This window comes from Sminthopsis crassicaudata, chromosome 6, assembly GCF_048593235.1.
Source record: "Sminthopsis crassicaudata isolate SCR6 chromosome 6, ASM4859323v1, whole genome shotgun sequence".
NCBI lineage: Eukaryota > Metazoa > Chordata > Mammalia > Dasyuromorphia > Dasyuridae > Sminthopsis > Sminthopsis crassicaudata.
The window spans coordinates 238,120,862-238,126,861 of NC_133622.1; positions in this window are offsets into that span (position 1 = coordinate 238,120,862).

A 6,000-nucleotide genomic window follows, 5' to 3' on the forward strand; every position below is an offset into this window, starting at 1 on the left:
TGATTCTCATCCAGACATATAGAAGCAACAGAATAAGCCTTGTAGTCTAATGGTAGCCAAGCAAATGAACATAATTTTGGTTTGCATTCAAAAACATGATTTCAAATGATCAAGAAGCAATTTTGCCTTTGTCCTCTGGAATCTGTTCAGAGCACATCTCAAATACTGACTTTAATTTAAATCACCATATTTTAGGAAGAATAATAACAAGTTGGAGAATTTCCAGAAAAGGTTCAGCCAGGGCTTCTAGGCCACATAAGATGAGAATAACTGAATTAATTGAGGGAGAGAAGAGAAGGCTGTCCTCCCAAACATTAGGTGATGTAGATTTTTTGAGTATGATTAGTAGTTGCCCTTCTTAATGTATTTATTTATATTCTTTATTTTATATTTATATTTATAAAGAATTTATATTCTTTAGTATATTTTCCCTGAGGATTTGTTGTGTTATAGTCAATCAAATGTTTTAATAATAAAAAGCAGTATTATAATATAATAAAATTCTAATCTAGATATGTCATTATTCTAAAAATACACTGACATGCAAAGACACTTACATATATGTTTTACATATAAGGAAACTGAGGACAAAAGATACTAAATGTCTTGCCATTGCCATGCATATGGCCCCTAAGTTGAGATTTGAATTCAGGCCTCCTGTTTCTAAAGCCAATCTTTTTTTTTTTTCCCACTTTAGCACATTTCATGATTACTTCATTGTGAATTAGTTTTACCTTTTAAAATTCTAGGCTTAGATGGTCCTTTCTCAGCTTTGTCTCTCATCTTTTCTTTCCCTTCCCCCTCTGCAGATTACACCTCCTTTTTCATCGTTTTAGCTTCTCTTTTGAGTAGTAGGAACTTTTTTCTACATACTATTATATAAAGAATCCTATTTAGTACTCTAGCCATTATTGGAATATGAGCATTATTTTAAAGGACTTTCTCTCTCTCTCTCTCTCTCCCCCTCCCCCCATCTTTTTCTCTCCCTCCCTCTCTCTACCTCTTTCCTATCCATCTGTCTCTGTCTCTGCCTCTCTGTCTCTGCCTCTCTGTCTCTGCCCCCCTCTCTCTCTCTCTCTCTCTCTCTCTCTCTCTCTCTCTCTCTCTCTCTCTCTCTCTCTCTCTCTCTCTCTCTCTCTCTCTCTCTCTCTCTCACCTCTCTCCCCTCTGTCTGGTGTGTTGGTGTGTGTGTGTGATCTGTCTGTCTATCTCTTGTCCTAACCTGGCTATTGTTATATAATCCCTTCAAGGGACTACTGCTAGATTATATGGGGGAAGGGATCTTATTCACTCTAGTTGCTCACAGTGGATAGTAAGAATCTACCAAATGATTCCAATCTTCATCCTACAGAGTGACCCACAGATCATCCCAATATTTCAAAACCTCATCCTTATTACTATATAACTATGTTAATAATGCAGAGATAAACAGATGTTTCTATGAAATTTAGGAAGGCATAACCAACCTGATATTAAAACAGTGTTTGAAATGCAGAGTTTAGTAATAATAACTTCTATGAATGTCAAGGAAATGGTAGAGCTGAGGTAAACATCAACACTGCTAGAAAACTTACCGTGGTTCTATTTATAGATGGTATCATTCATCTGTGTTATTTAAGGGAATTCTCCAGGATACTACCTTTATGTGATAAGCACTTTCTATGGTGAAAGGTTTAATACTCCACTTGAGAAAGAACTATAGGAAACAACAATTATTAATCAGCCATCATCATAGAATGGATTCACTGTTGGAAGAAACCAAAGACATGGTCTATATTTGTTTGTTTAAATAAATGGACAAAATGAGGTTCAGAGAAAATCATTTCTTCCAATTCACACAGGGTAGAAGTAAAAGAACCAGAATTTGAACCTTGTCCACTGACTATAAATCCAGTGTTATTTCCATGCTATAAAGTTTAGAAAACTAAATTATTTCCTTTCCAAACTCAGCTATGGAAAGACTTAAAGCACATTGGAGGGCTCACTGACTTCCTCTTGTACTTGGCTTTGCAAACCAGTTAAAAGTGGCAGAATCTGAAGTGGGACTATCTCCAAATGGCTCTTTTTATACATTCGTGTATTTCTTATTGCTTTCTTTACACTGTTACAGAGAAGAATGTTTCTTCTATACCTGAAATGTGACTTAAAGAAGATTTTCTTAAAAGTTCAGGGCCTATTTTTGTAATCTCAGAGGAGTTAATTATGTCTTGTTTTTTTGGAAAGAGATCTTATTCAGGTGATGTGTTTGGTAACACCTGCATTCTTGTCTAATTGGTTGTTTGTTTTGTATTTGGAAACTCATTTAGGCCTATTAATTTGTAAGTTCTTAGATGTCAATATTTAGCTTACTAAATATACTGAATCCAGTATGAGAAAGAAAAAGCATGGATATGACCAATCTATAGACTCTTTCATGGTAACTGAGTTCTCAAAGGATTGGCAACAAAAATTTTCCATCTTCTTTGAAAATTCTTCAAACTATCATGTTGCTAACTCTTTCTAAATTCTAAAACCACCTCTCTATAACTGAATCATCCTGAAACTTCCCCCAATGCCTGAAGTCTCTATGAATTAGAACCATTCTTGCAGAGAATATTCTTTAACAAGACCTGTTCCCCTTTTGAGTGTTCCTACTGGGTTTTTTAATTATATAAATGGACCCAGGTCATCCTGCCCTCATTCTTTTATTCTTTCCCCAGTCCTATTCCTCATTTTCCATATTTTAAAACCATACCACCACAATGGTATCTTTTCCAATCCTTTCCTCTTATTTCTGTTCCCCAAATGACTTTCTGAAGGGGAAATACCAAAGTTAGGTGTTTACTCTAGAGAAGCATTTGTCCCTTTAAATATGAAGTACTAGTTGAATGATAGAGATTCACCTATAACTCTAAAAACCAGTAGTAATCAATGGTTTCAATAAAATGGAGCAATGTTGATATAGTTCAACAATTAATCTCAGAAAGCTATGTTGCTTCACTCTCTGAATCTGGGACTTTCTTGGTAAAATAACTGATTTGGATTACATAATCTCTAACTTTTCACCCATCTCAAATAGCATATATTCTCTTTCTTTTGAGTTCTACTTTATATAAATGATTATCTAATGTCCTGGATAATTCTATAAGTGTATTAATCTATTTCCATCAAAGAATACATATAACTCTGAAAAATGTTTGAATCTCATTTTAATCTCTCCCAAAATGTTTCTGTTAATTATAAGAACATAGAAATCTGTAACTTGGTTGAAGGGAAACTCAGTGTTGAGAAGTGTGCCAACTGGTTAGAAGAGAAAGTGATGAGATGAATAGTCAAATAGAAAGGTATCATATGAATATTGTAAATAATGTATAGTCCAGGATGCAGAATCTAGTAATGGAAATATAAATTAATGTTCTTTGAATAGCATGATAATAATGAAATGGGAATTGCAAAGTCAAATAATTTTGATTTTGTTCCAAAATAAAATATTTATATAGCATAATATGATCATTTCCTCTTGGATAAGTATTAAAATGTTAAAAGATATGAACTCAGAAGATGTCATTCAGGTTGGGAAGTATCCAACACATTTGTGGATGACAGAAGAGCTTAGTGTAATTTAGTCCATGGGGTCACACAGAGTTGAACAATACCGAATGAATAAACAAATAAACAAATAAGATTATACTAGCAACAATCAATAGAGGGAAAAGATTATTCAATTTTTAACAGTATCAATAACAATTCCAATTTCAAAAAACACCATGTGTCAAATTTCATAAGGCCAAATAGATTTCTTAAATTTAATGTGTATTACTTGAAGACATATAAAAGGAAGGATCAGGAAATGTTACAAGGAATAGATTATCATTTACATTTACATTACAATTATATTTTTCCCTAGAGTAGCAAATAAAGATAGTGTTTTATCTTAGGGCATCTAAACTGAATGAACATTAATTTAAAATAATAACCAAAATTTACATATTATTAAAATTGTTTTTACAAAAGTATTTTATCTGATCTTAATTCTTAACTTCAAGACACAAGATATGACAGAAAACACTCTATTACATTAATTAAGACAGCATAGATTCTTAGTTTCAACATACACCAAGCGTTTGACTTTAGGGTTGGCATTTTGCTTTGGTAAATTAGAGATGATCTCAAAGATCAAGTAACCAGATTCATAAAGAAATCTGTACATGTATAATCAGAAAAATAAAACAAAAATTAAAAAAAAATACTATTAGAAACAATCAACAACTTTAGTAAAGTGTCAGAATATAAAGTAAATCCACATAAATTATTGTCATGTACATATGTTATTAACAAAATCCAGCAGCAAGATATAGAAAGCCAAATGTCATTTAAAATAACTGTAGTTAATATAAAATATTTAGGAGTCTACCTGCTAAAACAAAGCCATGAACTATATGAACACACTTATAAAACACTTTTCACACAGGTAAGGTAAGATCTAAAATATTTCATTTTTCCAAATTACATTTAAACACATTTTTCAATAAACTACTTTAAAATTTTGACTTTCAAATTCTCTCCCTCACTCACCTTCCCTAACACAACAAGCAGGTAGACATAATCTTACTGTCATGAAAAACATATTTTCATATTAGTCATATTGATAAAAGACATAGACCTAAATCATATGAAAATAATAAAGTATAAAAAAGTAGAAAATAAAGATCACCATTTTATTTTTCCTCCAGTGACATAGTCTCAGACTTTATGGGAAACAGAACACTGATATTATACAGAGCCTTTGTATGATATTAAATCAACTGGACATTTCCCATGCTCATATGGACATATTTTCAGTAGTTCTTTAGGATAATGCAAACTCCTCTGCTTGGTTTTAATATCCTTGGAATCTTATTCACAACAGATCTTTGCAGTCTCATTTTACATTACTTTCCTTTCTATACAAATTGCCCTCCCCTCTGTTCCATGATATTTCATATCCTGTCAGTATAACTATGTAGTAACCATAATGTGTCTGGTATATGCTTTCATCTCACCTTCGCCTCACTTTTTTGAAGAAAGAGCTCCATCATTAACTTTTATTCAAGTTAAGTCTTAAGCAGTTATCATGTACCAGGCATTGAGCTAAGCACTGAGAATACAAATAAAAACAAAAACATATACAATCCCTTCCTTCATTGAGCTTACATTCTAATGTGGAGCACAAGTAAATTAAAAGAGGTAGGAAGGTGAGAAAGTCCCTGTGAGGAGACATGGTGGCAAACATAGAGTTTCAAAGCAGAACTAGAAGAGGACTTAAAGAATACCTAGCCGGCCCCTTCCCCAAAATAGAAATTCTACAAAGGACTCACCAATGAGAAGAGAATAACTTGGAAACAAATGTATAGTGGGATAGAGGAATCTTACAAAATTAGAATGTATCTAAGAATTAATCATGTTTTTTTTTTGTTTTTGTTTTTTTAATTTTGAGATCAATAGTAGGATTGAAAGTTTCCAATACCACTTCCTGACATTTAATTTTCATCACTCAACAATGCTTTGTTTGGGGGGGAATTAATTCTGTCTTTATCAGGAATCTATATCATTTTTTCAGATTACCCTTGGCCTCTGTGTTTCTTTCTTCATTCTCATAGGTTAGTACTCAATTCAACTGTCCTTTTCAATACAAGCCCTCTCTCTTAATTACAGACTTAAATGTACTCATTGGCATTTCCAGTAAAATTATGAACTTATTTCATGAGCTTCCTCAAGACAGATCAGTTTTAATTTCACTGTATTTCAGACACACAAAGGGAAAGTAATTACTGAGATCTCTCTATAACACACACCTATTCTATAACCTAGATCTCTGAGATGACCTCTTCTGGTGTACCATCTTTTCTTACTCTTTAACATCTTCATCAGCCTGACTTTTCATAAATCTATTGTTTTCCTGCATCATTACTTCATGAGTTTGTAACTCTTGTAATCCTATCAGTTCTTCTCTATTCACCTTTTCTAATTCACAGTCTTGAT